We start from the raw sequence: 9,395 nt of genomic DNA, 5'->3' as shown, positions 1-9,395 counted from the left end.
ATATATATATATATATATATACACTACCATATTTCAAATTGTTACATAAAAATATATTTAAATAATGCAATAGTTAATAAATTTTCATATCATACCTACTATTAACTGTTGTTCTTTTTAACATATTTACAGAAGTTTTACCTGAATCATGACCACATTATTTCGAAAGTCTATACTTATGACAGGGGCAAATAATTTAAAACCTTGTTCTAACACAATATTGCTACATGAACGTAATGAAATATAGGCAGAATTAGCACATGTAGGCAAATATTTATTTTCTTAAAACCAACGCATTTCCAGGTCTATATGTAAATAATATTTAACTAGAGGACTCAGGAAAGTTCCTGTTGCTTGAAGTGAGGAGTTTCGCTTGTACAAATAATGTTTCTAAAATCATACTCAACCATTACTTCAAATTTGTCCACTGTACATTCGACACTATATCCTGTCAGAATATAGATGGTGTCAATATTGAAATTTTGACAATCTGTTTTTTATCTTTCAACCATTAGAATCATTATATTTCCTTCATTGTACGTAAATTCCAAAATTATACGCGTGACATTTTTTATCCATATATTAAGAGCCATTACGAGTATATGCATTCATACATACGTACATATACAAATATATAAACACACATGCATATATATCTGTGTGTGTGCTTGTGTGTATGTATATGTGTATATAGATAAATAGATAGATTGATTGATAGATAGATAGATAGATAGATAGATAGATAGATAGATAGATAGATAGATAGATAGATAGATAGATAGAAAGATAGATAGATAAATATAACATCTCTTTGTGACGAACTGGAAGAATGAGTTCTACATACTAAATAAGGGAAAAATGAATTTTTGTTACACATCAATAATTTGGTATGATGTATTTCGTGCGAATATATTCTCATGAAACCGATCATGCAGAAAACTGGATTCTATTGTATTCATTGTCAAACCATTCTCCAAGGAAGTAATCCAACAGTGAGAACTACATTTACGCATAACTCTGTCGTAGCATGCTACAAATGAATATATTGATTAATGTTTTCATTCTTGCGATTTTGTTTTCGTACTCATAACAATATGATTCTAGTTTGTTGGGTCTTAGTACGCATCGACAAATTCGTTGTTTGTTGAATTCTATAAATGAGAATTTTCATTCTTGCTTACTCTTAAAATTCTAGGGGACATATCTGACTGAAAAAGCAGATTCGTGTTGAAACACTGGTATTTCAGGGCCTGTTACGCTAGTGAACCATGTATTTTGTCAAAGAAGACTGATGGAAGTGAGTAATTTTTCTTGCAAGAATACTCATCGTGTAGAGAAAAGCATATTTCCAACTAGGTCTTCCGGAAGTGGTAATAATGAAAATACACATCCTTCTATATATCCATTTATATATACATACGTGTGTCCTTGTGAATGCATGTGGGTGTACGCGTATTTGTGTATGTATATATGTATGTATGTATGCACGTATATTTGTATGTATATTTGTATGTACGTATGTATGTATGTATGTATGTATGTATGTATGTATGTATGTATGTCTCTTCTATATTTAATCATTTAAATTCTTCCTCTGAAGAAGGAGCTGATTTCTAACGAATATACAATGTTCCATCTTTGGGATGTAGATAACGAAAACAATGTCCGCTGACAGATTGTATTTGTAATGTGCGAATCAGCTGGCTGATTTCTTTTTTCTGAAAATCCAAGCTTATCTATCTGGCAGTTAGGCATTTACTTACAAAATGGGGCACTTGGCTCCAGTTATTAGTGGTATAAATATAAATTTGCAATCCGGCTACAGAAACTGGGGGTTTCGAAGCAGTTGTCCATTATAATCCTCTTTTTCTTTGATCTTGAAAGAGATAGACACGTCAGCAGGACAGCTGACCTCTGTGACGGTACATGCTCTCCCTAACAGCAATATCCGGCATGTTACGCTTACACTTGACAGATGGGAATTTTCCACCAGTATTCCTTGCGCTGTTATTTGTATACGTATTCAATAACAGCGAGATTCTCTATATCTAGTCCAGGACAGTTTTCTTTTTCCGAATGGCATTGTATATTGTTTTTTGCGATAATGTCATGTCGCATGGGGACATAGAACTTTCATGACAATTTGGGGCAACTGCTACTCACATGTGTCATGTCTTCCACAGCAATATGACATAGTTTATATTTACGGTTGCGTCTTGGAACTCCAAGTGCTTCACTTTCTCTTCTGTTGATTAGATATTTAGTAGAAATCTGCTGTTCTTAGATTGAAAATACATAGCCTTCGAAGTGTGATGTGATGTAGCGGTCACGAGTTCACGAGAGGCTTCGCTTCATGTCAGTGTTACGATCTTCTTCATGTCTACAGGTAACATACCCATGCATGATTATTTTTTTTCCTTTTTTTTGTATGCTGAGCGTTTCCCTTCCAGGTCTGAAAGTAAATTCGTCCGGTTAATTTGGGGTTATATGGGACATCGTCAGCCCCTCCCCCCCAAAAAAAAAACTTCCTGTGGAACTCATTTTCAGTGCGTAGAGTCTTGTTTCCTTCATTTTCAGCACTAAGTTTATGTATTCATTTTTGCTTTTGTTGTTTAGCAATTGTTATCTGAAAGACACTATGCGACATTCGAAGGCTGTCTGCGCTAATCTCAAGTCCCTACCTCCTTTATTTCTTCTTAGGTAGAGCCTGTCGATATCATTATTTTCGTGGACATTACCAGTTGGCGTTAGAATCATGCAGGTTTTAATGTCTATGGAGTGAACTTTTTTTCCTGAACAATCAAGTATCCCAAATGTTGGAATCAGCACTGGTACTGTAAATTCATTGTTGGATATTGTCTTGTAAGAGAAGAGTACGGACTGCCATATTTTTCTAATCCTGGTGTAATATTCTTAGGTCACTCTGTCTTTATTCACATTATCTTCATCAATTCCAAGTTACTTGGAGCATTCTTTGTGTGAGGCAGGGCAGGTTGTGGGACCATTAATGCACAGGCTTTGAGTCTGGGAGACTGATTTTCTCCGTTCAACAATTAAACAAGAACACTTCTTCTGGTTAAATTCCATTCCTATGTCAGAGAGAAGATGCTATAAATTGCAGTTGTTTTTGGCATCAGTTTCAGCTCAAAGCTGCGGCCATGCTGAGGCACCGCCGTCATGATACACTGTTATTATTGAGAGCCTCCTCTGATATGTGGCATTTAGTGAATAAGGGAGTTTGATGTCACTATCTTCATTTGCACCTCCTGCTGCTGGGAAGGTTCATCTGGGACTCTCGACATTTTTAGTATAAATCTTAAGGTCAACCACAAAAAATTATGGATTACATTATTATCTCTTGCAGTTTCAGACCCTAGTATGTAGCTATTTGTTATGTATGTATGCATGTATGCGTGCGTGTGTATATGTATATATGTCTCTTCTATATTTTAATTATTAGGAGTCTTCTAGTGAGGAGAGAGCCGGTTTCTAACAAAGATACAAAGCTCCATCTTTGAGATGTAGTTAACATAGACAAATTCACATTCGAAACTTGAGAAAAGTCTTGCATATTTTTATTGTTCCACTCACAGATTGCACTTGTAATGTACGAATCAGACGGTCAATTTGTCTTTCAGAAAATTCCAGTTTACCAAGATTCTCCTTTAAGCATTTACGAACAAAACCTAGTGCTCCAATTATTATTTGTAAGATTATGAATTCATAATCTGGAGGTTTCGAAACAGTTGTCCATAGATATCTTCTTTTTCTTTGATTTTCAAAGAGATGTTTACTTCTGCAGGGAAGCTATCCTCTAGGATGGTACATACCTTGGCCCTCTTTCCCAAACGGTAATATCCGACGTGTTATACTCACATTTAACAGAAGCTTTGATGGCAATATTCCACCAGTATTGCTTGAGTTGGTGTTTATGAATGTATTCCACAACAGATAGATTTTCGAAGTTTATTTCAGGACATCGTGCCACAGAGGGAGGTAGCACCATGACGATGTTTTAGGACAGCTGCTAATCACATACGTAATGTCTTCCACAGAAACATGACATATACTACACATGCGGTTTCACTTTGGGATTACAAGAGCATCACTGTCTTTATTGTTCACCAGGTGCTTTGTGGCAATCTCCTGTTCCAAGGTTGCAAGCGCATAGCCTTCAAAGTGTGATATGATGAAATGGTCACGTGTCCAGTGTCAATTCTACTGTCTTCTTCAAGCTTCCGGGCAACATACCTATTCATAGCCTTTTTTGTTTTGTATGCTGAGTGCTTTCCATCCAGGTCTTCTCTGAGGTAAGAGAGCCCAGGAAGAGAGTGTTTCTTGAGGAGTTCACTGCCAACTCGTACAATGTTGTTCACTTCAATTTTCAGGACTTTTTGCTGCTGTTGTTCAGCAGGTACTGCCTGAGTGATACCATTCGGCATTTGAAGGCCATCTGCACTGATCTCAGGTCTATACCAACTTCATTTCTTCTAAGGTAGAGCCTGTCAACATCACTGTTTCTATGGAAGTTCCTAGTTGTTGTCAGGATTTTAGAGGTTTTGATATCTATGATATCTCTCAAAAGCTTCAAAACGTCCCAGCAGAACTTTCGATTGACGGTCTGGCTCTGGAGGACGAATTCTCGATGCACAATATAGCAGATGTCGAAGAAAACAATGAGCAGACTATTAATTAATCTAAGGTTCTGTCGTGCTTTCTTCAGTCGTGCTTTCTCCGTCTCAGAACTCAACTCTCGTCACCGGTAATGATCATCAACATAAAGGATGGGTCATAAGTGACACGCTGGCGGACATCTTAAGAGACATCGATGCGGTGTTCTTTCGGCTTAGTGGTCAGCAGGCGGGAGACAAGCTTGGCAGCTACACGCTGCTTGTTCAGTTCAGACGTTAGGATTACCTGCACGGACCCATACGACAGAACAACAACATCAGTAATGTCGTTGATTGTCCTCTAACCATTCTCATACACAGTTTGATTAATTTTCTCCACATTTCCGGGAGTGACACTCGTGGCAAGTCTTCCAGATCGCTCCTCATTTTCCAGGGATGTTCTTCCTCTTTTGAAGCGCCTGCGACACTTGAAACATTGGGTACAACTCATTACCTTGTCGCCGTATCATTGCCGAACCATGCTCAATATCTCTGTGGCAGGCTTCCCAAATTTAATACAAAATTTCCCGTTGTCTTTTTGTTCCAACTTCCTGTGTATGACAAAACTGCAGACTACAGCATACACGTGATCACAAAAACAGCAATGTCACCCAAGTTCGAAATTTCCCCAAGACACCTGATGAAGGCTGGAGGGTATATCAGCCGAAACGTCGTGTTAACAACAAACAAGATGAGAACAAATATCCGTGAAATGTAAATAATGTAAATAATGTATGTAGATATTTTAATAATCAACAATGTATGTACTTAATGAATAATTTATCGTTCAATATGTGCATAAATGAATATTTCATTCTTTATTTATACATGAATATTTCATTGTTTTAGCAACTATAAATTTACCTTATTTGTATTTAACTTTCGTCTATCATCTCTATTCTATTTATTTATATCTCATCAGCCTGTAAACCCCTCGCCAGAGCATACAACAATACAAATCATAAACCATAACATTCAGTTTGCTAAAATTGAATTCCCAAACACACATAGAGCATCCAAGTGTACATCTATTTCTTTTTTGTTTTTTTCTATCCTCTAATGATATTATGCTCGTGTCGCATAAATGGAAATTTAATGTTTATTGAGTATAAATAGAAACAACTGCAAGTAAAGATGACCAATTTGCTGTTAAGAATAAACAATTAGTAACTCCACAATTTCAATTTTTTTTCATCTTTAAAACAATATATATATATATATATATATATATATATATATATATATATACATATGAGTGAATGTGTGTGTGTCTTTGTGTGTGTAATAAAAGATGAATGCAATACACGCTACATATGTTTAAACAGCATGATAATTTATTCATAATTCGTTCAGCATGTAAATTACCATGCTACTGAAGAATCGTTGCATGCAATGGGACTGTTATTGTCCACTGATTTTCTTTCATTATATTTCTTGGGGGCTTGACAGTTGTAACTACTATTACTATGAAATAAGATTTGCAGAGTATCTGATATCTTTAAACGATCGTCCTTAATCTTTTGACAGGATGATTAAGTTGGGGCATTAAATTATTAATATGCCTATAATGGAAACCGTTTGCCAGGTACATGCTGAGAAGTTACCAACTAAATAACCACGAACTACCTATATGTATATGTGTGTGCATACATACATACATACATACATACATGTGTGTTGGAACTCCGTCGCTTACCACGTCGAGGGTTCGAGTTGATCCGATCAACGGAACAGACTGCTCGTGAAATTAAAGTGTAACTGGCTGAGCAATCCACAGACACGTGTACTCTTAACTTAGTTCTCGGGCATATTCAGCGTGACACAGTGTGACAAGGCTGACCCTTTGAATTACAGGCACAACAGAAACAGGAAGAAAGAGCGAGAGAAAGTTTTGGTGAAAGAGTACAGCAGGGTTTGCCACCATCTCCTGCCGGAGCCTCGTGGAGCTTTAGGTGTTTTCGCTCAATAAACACTCACAACGCCCGGTCTGGGAATCGAAACAGCGATCCTATGACCGCGAGTCCGCTGCCCTAACTACTGGGCCATTGCGCCTCCACTCATACATACATACATACATACATACATACATACATACATACATGCTTATTAATAATTTATGATCTTCATTACGAACGAAAACAAGGTATGTTTTCGCTGAAGTGCTGTCAAAAAACCGTGGAATAGTCCGTCAGGATAATCGCCTTTCCGCATATCAAATGTCTGGAAAGAAAGTTTTCATTCCTTTATTTCTCTCAAAACTATGGTTTCTAGCACAAGTGCATCCGCACATAAATGCACAAATGTATGACTGCATGAATACGTGTGTATGTCTCTTTTATTATTTTTTTTTAATTATAAATCTTCCACTGAAAAGGGAGCCGGTTTCCAACAAAGATACAAGGCTCCATCTTTGGGATGTAGTTAACACAGACAAATTCACATTTGGAACTTGAGAAAAGTCTTGCATATTTTTACTGTTCCACTCACAGATTGCCCTTTTAATGTACGAATTAACCGGCCGACTTCTCTTTCAGAAAATCCCAGTTTATCCAGATTCTCCTTTAAGCATTTACTAACAAATCCTAGTGCTCCAATTATTATTGGTATGAATATGAATTTATAGTCGGATATAGAAGCTGGAGGTTTCGAAGCAGTTGTCCATAGACATATGTATGTATGTATGTATGTATGTATGTACGTATGTATGCATGTATGTGTGTATGTATGTATGTATGTATGTATGTTTGTATATATGTATGTATGTTTGTATGTTTGTATGTATGCATGTATGTATGTATGTATGTATGTATGTATGTATATATGTATGCGTGTGTGTGTGTCTGACCTATATACTAGATATATAAACATGGCTGGTTTAGCTATTAGTCGGAGGATTGAAAAATGATGTACAACGTTAATCGATTTTCGAATCTTATTGGATTCTCATCAAAGGCGTCTACATCAAATTGACCAATCGCCTTCATTTAAAATTCTTATTTTGCTATAAATCGTATTGCAATTAGCATAAAATACCAAAACCTGTGGCAATTCATACTTTATAAATGTCCTTTTTATTCTGTTATAAATTTATAGAATTTAATTTCTTGGATTTATCATATTCAAGATTTCGACAAACAATGTGTTCGATTTTATCCCTTAATCATGGTAATTGTTTAAGACATAAGCCTCGAATTTTATTCAATTACGAGTCTGTTTTGATTTCATTACATAGCTAAGGTTGTTGAGTTCGGAATCAAATTAACGTGAAAGATATATTATAATGTTATGAAGTTCAATGTTGCCTTCGAAATGCTCCAATATATGTGACACGTAGGAAAACATTATAGACACTGTAAATCAGAAAATCATGTTGCATATAATATACAATCTGACATGCAAAATGATTTATAAGACATTTCACTCTATACCACATAGGTACATTAGGAATTAAAAAATTATTGAAAATAGGCGCAGATGTGACTGTGTGATAAGAAGCTTGCTTCCCAACCACATGGTTCCGGGTACAGTTCCACTACGTGGCATCTTAGACAGGTGTTTTCTACTATAGTCTCGGGCCGATTAAAGCCTTGTGAGTGGATTTCGTAGACAGAAACTAAAAAGAAGCCCGTTGTGTGTGTCTATGTATGTTTGCATGTGTGTGTGTGTGTGTGTGTGTGTGTGTGTGTGTGTGTGTGTGTTTGCGTGTGTGTGTATGCTTTAGTGACTGTGTTGTCCCCCACCATCACTTAACAAGCGATGTTTGTGTGCTTATGTCCCCGTAACTTAGCGGTTCGGCGATAGAGACCGATAGAATAAGTACTAGGCATTCAAAGAATCAGTCTTGGGGTCGATTTGCTCAATTAGAGGAGGAGCTCCAGCATGGCAGCAGTCAAATGTCTGAAAGAATTTAAAAAGAAAAAAAGAATATGTATTATGAATCTAGTTATTCATTTGTCTCTTTTATTTTTATGACACTAATTTATTTCCGCAAGTGAGGATCCTTCGGATATATGCGTAGGACAGTGCAAGAATTGTTCTGTTAAGTGATATTTTGTTTATTTTATTGTCAAGAAATATTGCCTTCAACTAGCATTATTTAAATGATAAAAAATTATCTTTACATGAAAATCTAAAAACTTAGTAAAAAATTATTCTCTGCATTGGAAGTAGTCATGAGAGTGAGAGACCATCAAATGGTCATGCCTCGGTGACACTTGGGTAGGGACACCAAAGAAGTCAAGAACTTTATAGTGATCTTCGCAGCTCCTTGAAACTTGGCAAATGTGACGGTTTGAAAATTGTATCTTATCTGCAATTTTTTTTCTTTTTTCTGAATGACACTTCGGCGACTTCTGTTCATTCAACGAGTCGTAGCTCAGCTCTCACCGATCATTCATTCACCGTTGAATTGTTGTTGTTGGCAATCCGTCGCTTACGACGTCTAGGGTTCTAGTTGATCCGATCAACGGAACCGCCTGCTCGTGAAATTAACGTGCAAGTGGCTGAGCACTCCACAGACACGTGTACCCTTAACGTAGTTCTCGGGGATATTCATCGTGACACAGTGTGACAAGGCTGACCCTTTCAATTACAGGCACAACAGAAACAGGAAGTAAGAGTAAGAGAAAGTTGTGGTGAAAGAGTACAGCAGGGTTCGCCACCATCCCCTGCCGGAGCTTCGTGGAGCTTTAGGTGTTTTCGCTCAATAAACACTCACAACACCCG

The sequence above is a fragment of the Octopus bimaculoides genome, chromosome 1 (assembly GCF_001194135.2).
Source record: "Octopus bimaculoides isolate UCB-OBI-ISO-001 chromosome 1, ASM119413v2, whole genome shotgun sequence".
Classification (NCBI taxonomy): Eukaryota; Metazoa; Mollusca; class Cephalopoda; order Octopoda; family Octopodidae; genus Octopus; species Octopus bimaculoides.
The sequence above is the reverse complement of the archived record's forward strand: the minus strand, read 5'-3'. Positions refer to the sequence as shown.